The sequence below is a fragment of the Galeopterus variegatus genome, unplaced genomic scaffold, assembly GCF_000696425.1.
Source record: "Galeopterus variegatus unplaced genomic scaffold, G_variegatus-3.0.2 Scaffold3798, whole genome shotgun sequence".
In the NCBI taxonomy this organism is placed as follows: Eukaryota; Metazoa; Chordata; class Mammalia; order Dermoptera; family Cynocephalidae; genus Galeopterus; species Galeopterus variegatus.
In genome coordinates, this window is record NW_007729909.1 from 202,364 (window position 1) to 210,856 (window position 8,493).

An 8,493-nucleotide genomic window follows, 5' to 3' on the forward strand; every position below is an offset into this window, starting at 1 on the left:
AATTTTATCCAGGCTCATCCATGCTGCTATCAATGGCAGGATTTCATTCTTTTTTATGGCTGAGTAGTATTCCATTGTGTGTATATACCACATTTTCCTTACACAATCATCCATTGATGGACATTTAGGTTGGTTCCATATCTTGGCTGTTGTAAATAGAGTTGTGATAAACATGAAAGTTCAGGTTTCTCTTCAACATGATGATTTCCATTCCTTTGGGTAGATACCCAGCAGTGGGATTGCTCGGTCATATGGTACTTTCTATCTGTAGTTGTTTGAGAAACTTCCATACTGTTTTCCATAATGGTTGTACTAATTTACAGTCCCACTAACAGTGTAGGAGGGTTCCCTTTCTCCACATTCTCACCAGCATTTGTTATTCTCTGTTTTCTTGATAATAACCAGTCTAACTGCGGTGCAACAATATGTCAGTGTGGTTTTGATTTGCATTTCCCTGATGCTGAGTGATGTTGAGCATTTATTGTTATACTGTTGGCCATTTGTATGTCTTCCTTTGAGAAATGTCTATTCAGCTCCTTTGCCTAATTTTTAATTGGATTATTTGTTTTTTACTGTTAAGTTGTTTGAGTATTCTGGATATTAATCCCCTGTCAGATGTGTAGTTTGCAAATATTTTCTCCCATTCAGTAGGTTGTCTTTTCATTCTGTTGATTGTTTCCTTTGCAGTGCAGAAGCTTTTTAGTTTGATATAATCCCATTTATTTATTTTTTCCTTTGTTGCTTATGCTTTTGAGTTCTTACTCATAAAGTCTTTGCTCAGACTTATATCCTAAAGTTTTTCCCTTATGTTTGCTTCTAGGTGTTTTTTGCTTGTTTTTTGTTTGATTTGTTGTTTGTTTTGTTTTCATTGAAACATAGTTGATTGTACATATCTTTGGGGTACAGAGTTGAATTTCAATACCAGTATGCAATATGTGATGCTCAAATCAGGATAATTAGTATATTCAACATTATATAATGTAATGGTTTTTCGTGGCTCTTTACCAGTTCCACCCTTAACACCCCTCCCACACTCACTTTCCCACCTCTTGTAACCTCAATTCTGTTGTCTCCCTTTGAAAGTTCAATGCATTATTGTGATTTTTGTATCTTTCTTTCTTTTTTATTTACTTGTTTATTTTTGAGTTCCCACTTACATGTGAGGTATTTCTCTTTCTGTGTCTGGCTGTTTCATTTAACATAATTTTCTCTAAGTTCATCCATGTTGCTGCAAATGGCAGTATTTCACTCTATTTTTTGGCAAAGTAGCATTCCATTGTGTAAATGTACCACATATTCCTTATTCAGTCATCCAACAATGGACATTTAGGATGGTTCTTACTCTTAGCTGTTGTAAATAGAGCTGCAATAAACATGGGAGTGCAAGTATCCCTTCCACATGATGATTTACATTCCTTTGGGTACATACCCAGCAGTGGAATTGCTGGGTCATTTCAGGTCTTTAATCCATTTGAGTCGATTTTGTTATATGGTGACGTGTAGGGATCTATTTTCTTTCTTCTACATGTGCATATACAGTTTTCCAAGCACCATTTGCTGAAGAGGCTGTCCATTCCCCAATGTATGTTCTAGGTGTCCTTGTCAAAGATCAGTTGGCTTTAAGTATGTGGGTTGATTTCTGGGTTCTCTATTCTGTTCCTTTGGTCCATGTGTCTATCTTCATGTCAGTACCATGCTGTTTGGGCTACTGTAGCTCTGTAGTATAATATGAAGTCAGGTAGTGTAATGTTTCTGGCTCTATTTTCTTTGTCCAGGATTGCTCTGGCTGTTCAGGGTCTTTTGTTGTTGTTGTTCCATATGAATGTTAAGATTGTTTCTTCCATGTCTGTGAAGAATGCTGTTGGTGTTTTGATGGGGATTACATTGATTCTTTAGATCACTTTGGGTAGTATGGACATTTTCACGATGTTAACTCTTCCAATTTGTGAACATGGAATGTCTTTCCATCTTTTGGTGTCCTCTTTAATTTCTTTCAGCAGTGTTTTGTAGTTCTCATTACAGAGAACTTTCACTTCTTTGGTTAAATTTTTTCTGAGGTATTTTATTCTTTTGGTAGTAAATGGGCTTGCTTTCTTGATTTCATTTTCTGCTAGTTCATTTTGTTGGTGTATAAAAATGCTGCTGATTTTTTGTGTGTTGATTTTGTATCCTGCAACTTTACTGAATTTGTTTATTAGCTCTAGGAGTTTCTGGTAGAGTTTTTTAGGTTTTTCCATATATAGGAGCATGTCCTCTGTGAATAGGGGCAATCTGACTTCATCTTTTCCAATTTTGATGCCCTTTATTTCTTTCTCTTTCCTGATTGCTCTGGTTAGTACTTCCAATACTATGTTGAATATGGGTGGTGGGAATAGGCATTCTTCTCTTGTTCCTGTTCTTACAGGTACAGTTTTGTAACTTGGTATCAAATTGAAGTCATCAATTGATGAAGGCCATGAATCATTAGGGCCAGGTTTGTCAGAAAGCCTGCTTAAAGAGTCATCTTCAGAACTGTCATTCGAATGAAATACTGCCATTTGCAACAACATGGATGGACCTTGAAAGAATAATATTAAGTGAAACGAGTCAGGCAGTGAAAAAGAAATACCACATGTTTTCACTTATTGGAGGGAGCTAAAGGTGAATGAATCAATTCACACACATACACACACACACACACACACACACAAAAAAAAAAACAAACAACAACATCATCAACAACAACAACAAAAAAACCCGGAGGGGGGGGGAGAGGAAGATATAACAACCACAACTTTTTTTTTGAAGTTCTTACAACAAGAAAATGGAGGGGACACACCTGGGTGGGAGGGGGGAGAGGGAGGAGGGAGGGAGGTTTCGGTGATGGGACACAATAAATAACTACATTGTATATTGACAAAATAAAAATAATTTTAAAAAAAAGAACTGTCATTCCCTGGATTGCTATTTTGCAAAGATTCCTCAAGTCTCTGTTCTTTTTTATATTTTGAAATTAGTGGTGATTGGTATTAAAACCACTAGTAACACCATATTCTTCTGCAGTCCATCTAGAGTTATCTTCAGAAAAGGCATCAATACCCTGCTCAAGAAGAAGCCTGACTATATCTGTGGATTCATAATTTACAGCAAGCATGAGGGCTGGTTTTTTATCACCTTATCAAATGCATGTATATTTGCACCAGTCTGTATTAAAAATTCCACCAATGGCTGTTTGTTTTCTTTTACAGCAAGTAAAAATGGTGTGAGTTCTCCCTTGTTTCCTTCTTCAATATTCGCATTGTGTAAATGTAGTTTTGCTGCAGTTGATATTCTCCGACCACAGAGAACATAGTGCAGAGCAATGTTGCCTCTGAAGTTCATAAGGTTTGAATGAGCACCATGTTCTAGCAGAATAGCTGCCATTCCTCTTTCTGGCACTGTACTGCCTTCATCAGAGCTGTCCTATTTTCACTGTCAGAGAGATTCAGATGGCATTTTCTCTTTACTAAGAGAGTTACCACTTTGTGATGATCATTGGGAGAAGCAAAATGTAAAGAGGTAAGTTTCAGAGGCTGGATGTCAAAAGTCCAGGGAGTACATCTGGCAAGGGTCTTCTGGTGGTGATGCAGGGTATCACATTGCAGATGGCAGAGCTGAGAGTCATCCCAGAAATAGCTCATGTTTGCCTCTCTTTTCCTGCTGAGCATGTTTTATGTTCTTGTGACATTTTCATTTCTACACTACAGATGGGTCCTTTTCCAAGAAGGTGGACATGACCTAAGGACCTAAGACCAATTACTTTGCTAAGCTCTCGGTACCATCAGTGTTATATGTTATTAATGGAGGAATTAACTTAATATTTAAGCCACATATCTCTGTGGATGTCACTGCACTAAGCCAAGGATAACATTGCTCAAATTTGCCTGCCTTTCCCTTCGGCTACTTAAACATCACTTCAGATCACAGACAGGTTGATCACCATACCTGAGCCTTGACAGCATTAATTATTAGATTATTTTCAGACCTCTCCATTTTCCTCCTAAACGAAGTATCCCTGGATACTTTATAACCTCATAGCTTCAGCTATTTCCTTTTCACTAAACTAAGAAAAATTCCAGAGATATTAAATCTAATCTCACATTTCACAAGTTTGGATTCAAGTTTGATTCTGCATCCCAAATTATTCAGCAATCCACTTCTGTTTCTAAATAAACTATGTCTCCTGACACTACCATTTCTTATACTACTTCTATACCATGTAACTACAATAATACTCTCATAGTATTCATTGCATTGTATAATTTGGGGTGTATTTGTCAGCCTTTCCTAATAAGCTATGAATTTTGCAATGGCAGGGGCCATGTGCTACTTATCACCTCACTTCAGAGTACCCATCCTACAACAGATGTACAAAAACCAAAAAAAAGTTTGCTAAACAAATCAGTGAATTCAAAAAAATGAATCAATGAATGAATGGCATATAAAGAACCCAGTCAATAAATTCTTTACCAATGAACAAAAGGGCATTTCAGTAAAAAAGTGTCATTTTGTGACCAATAAGATATTCACTAGGCAAGTCTACCTGTGTAGAAATGGACATATATGCCTTCCCCACACCCTTTGCAGCCTCTGTAGTGTCCCTTCCCTACTGATTGTGTAATCACCCTCCAAAAGTTACAGTGTCATTAAAGATGAGCAAGGCACTATCTTTCAAAAAAAGCATAAAAATTCCTGCCAGCAGCATGACAGAAATGTATCAAAAGCCCAGTTAAATACTTTTTTTCCAGTTCCAAAGTGCTCCTTGTTTTCCTTACTCATTTGAACTGTTACTCAGCTGATGTGCCATTAAATATAGATCAGCAAGGGAGGAATGCAGAATTTACAAAAGAATTTCTATTAATGGTAGGACAATGCAGCTCTTGTCTAAGAAATATGTGTATTAAATATTATGTGCTCCAGATTTTTGATGCACTCAATTCCAACAGAAAATATATGTAAGTTATTTAACCTTATGGATTATACACTCACTAAAGCCGAAAGCTGAAATGCACTCAGAGACTATAAGGTATATGAATGAACTGTAGCTGGAACATATTTATAGAATGAGAAATTATCCACATTAAATTTAGACAGCAGAAGGGAAGTCTTTCAGGGATTTACAGATTTTCAATTTCATATGAACATTTGTGTTTGATTCTGACGTCTGGCTGTTCCATTTAAGGTAACTATTTTTACATCGTGGCATTTCCACTGCATTATATTTGTTCTAAAGACTTGAATAGGGCTACTTGAGCACTATTAAGGCTATTAATTTTAACAACTCCTGAACGTATAAAATTTAATACTGGGAACATTAATGACTTCCTACAATAATTGTGTAGATTTAACTTTAGATGCTTACATATTATTCACTCATTTAATCACAATGCATTTATTAAATATGTGTTGAGATCTTCCTGTGAGTCACACACTGTGCTGGGTGTTAAGGACACAGAGATAATAGACATAGGTTTGTCCTAAAAGAATTCACAGTTTAATGGTGGGAAACAGATAGATCTGATTAACAAAGATAATCACAGGGTCTATGAGAACACGTAGGGGGACAGCTAACTCAGTCTGTGGATTATGGATGGCTTCTGGGAGGAGGTGACAAATAGGAATTAGGAGCACAGAAGAAAACAAAGACATTCCAGATGGAGATAGCATGTGAAAAGCCCAGAGATACACAATGAGCTCTTTTCCTCAGTAGTTGAATGCTGAGCTTCATTGACATGTAAACAGCTCTTAGCTTTAAAGCATTTGTGAACCAGCTGACACGTCTGTGCTTAAGCACTATTTATTTCCTACATCACCAGAATCAACTTGCCTTTTCAGATTTGTCCTGAGAGTCTTAATCATAATCCATTCTTGTAATTTGGACCTGAGCCTAATATAAATCTATGACACCCTTATCTATTCACAATAGCTTGCTTGCTCATTCCAGGGGGGATATCTAAGTAAGTGGAGCCCAGTAGTATGGAATCAGGAAAACATTTTCAACTAACTTGTCTATGTTACCTTACAACTTAAAAAAAGTATGCTTCATTAATTCATTTGCCATTACAGCCATCTCATGTATTGGGTATCATTAATTATAATACCCACTATAAAAACTGAAGAAAACAGAAACTCATAAATGTTCCTGACAGACAACAGAAGACACACTCAAACTGGGTAATTGAGGATAGTTTATAAAAACTACTTATAAAGTGTGGACAGGATCTAGGATAACCAACAGGGGATTGTGTGCTACCCTGGGTTAGTAAAGCAGAGAGCAGTCACAATCCTAGGCTTGTGTATTAGTCCCCTATTGCCACTGCAACAAATTACCACAAACTTAGTGGCTTAAAATAACACAAATTTGTTATCATATCCCTCTGGATGTCAGAAGTCTGTCGTCAGTTTCACTGGGCTGAAGTCAAGGTATCGACAGGGTGGAGTTCCTTCTGGAGGTTCTAGGGAAGAATCCATGTCCTAGCTTTTTCCAGCTTCTAGAGGCTGTCCTAGCACATGTCCTCACATCACATTACCTTTTCTCTCTCCACTTCCAGGCTGTCTTTGACCCTGTTAAGGACCCTTGTGATTATATTTAGGACACACCCAGATAATCCAGGATAATCTCATCCCAAGATCTTTAACTTAATCACGTCTACAAAGCCCCTTTTGCCATATAAGGTAGCATTCACAGGTTCTGGAAATGGTGACATGGATATCTTTGGGGGCTGTTATTTGGCCTACCACAGCCCAAGTGTGCATAGGAAAGGAGCAGTTATCAGAACCCAAAGAGAGATATATAGGGAAGGCACCAGGTGTAAAATATTGACCTCTCTTGAGCAATAGAGCCAACTGTGCAGACCCCCCAAGGAAGGATCTGGAAGAATAGGTACCCTCTCCTCAAGCTCTTCCACCTCTGATCTCCTGTCTGAGTCTCCCACTGGCCAAACCCAACCAGAAGCCAAAAGAAGACTCCATCTTTTTATTTTGACAAATTTCAAATCCACAGATAAAGGCCAAACCCATCCAGGTGTGTCAGTGTCCCAGGTGCAGAGCAAGGGTGGACAAGAGCAAGAGAGAATCTTTGAGGCAAATGGAAGACATCAGTGCCCTTCCTTTCACAAAACTATTTTAAGCTTTCAACAAAAGATAGCCAGTCTCATTACTTTAAAAATCTAAGAGTAAAGAAATACAAAAAATAAAACTGAAAGTCTTTCCTCATTCCTCCCGGAACATCCTTCCACACTCCCCTCCCTAGTCTCAAGCTCCAGGCAGCAGGAGACAAAAATGTAATTACAGGTGGAAGTAATATAGGTCAAGGGTTTTTTTAAAAAGCGGCTGATTATGCTGATAAACTCTTCGTCAACCTTTTTCCTGATGCAAGGCACACATGAATGCCTTTCTTTCTGCCTGGAATTCTTTTCTTGTCATTCTTTGCTGCTTAAACCCTACTTACCTCACAGGTGTCATCTCAAACACCACTTCTTCTGAAAGCTATGCCTAACTTCCCAGTGTAAATTAGATACCCATTGCCATGCCCTTACTCTTTCTTTGGATCCAACATTTCCTGCATAGCCTTTACCGGAATCAGTAAAGTACTTTAATTTGTGTGCTTAATTGATTAATGTTTCTATGCTTATCTCCTGACTGGGACTGGTTTGTTTAGCTCTAGGAAACCAGACGTCCTCTGTAGCCCCAGCCCCTAGTACACTGGGTGGCACATAGCGGAAATTAAACGGCTTCGTGTGTCTCTCTCTGTACTCCACCTTTTTATTCTGACAAATTTCAAATCCACGGAAAAAGTTGCAAATTCAGTGCAAGGAAATTCATCAATATTTAACATATTTTCACATTCACTTTCTTTTTCTCTTTTGTACTCTCTCTCTCTCTTACCCATTTTTCTCTCTTTCCCTCTCTTTTTCTCTATTCCTGTCAATTTATGTTCCAAATTTTCAGCCTCTAATTCACACTGTGTTTTGATGGCTGAAAATGTATAACAGTCCGGGGGAGTTTTCTTACTGTTTTCCTCTACGTCATGGTAGGTTTGGGAGGAGAATGTTTATCGCTGACGTCCTGTGATTCTCATTTCTGTTTTCTTCTTCTGTTTCCTTTGATGGCCATATTCTGTCCATTGTGAAATGTCTTAGTTTTATGGGCCAACAATAACATTTACGTGGTTTACAAAATTTCTTATCTGCAAGAGCTATTTTTCTGTCAGTATCAGGAAGTACATTTTCTAAAGTCAATAGTTCTTTCTTCTGTTCTTTCAGGTAGGTGTTGGTATAACTTCTTATTTTGTGATTCTTTTCTGTTTTGGTAAGACTCTTAATTTTCACTGCTTTTTTCTTTCTTTCTCTTCATCAAAAATCTTTCAAGGTTGTTACTCACTGGCAAAAACAGTGTCTTCATGATACTCCAGCCTCTGGCCCTGTGAATTTTCAATGTCCTTTTCTTCAGTGCTCTGATCTACAAAATCTTGGT

General features: G+C 37.7%; 1 pseudogene; it reads right to left on the reverse strand.

The window, feature by feature from the left end:
* Nucleotides 1-2,912: 2,912 nt before the first annotated feature.
* LOC103601577 lies at nucleotides 2,913-3,790 on the reverse strand (annotated as a pseudogene).
* Nucleotides 3,791-8,493: the final 4,703 nt, after the last annotated feature.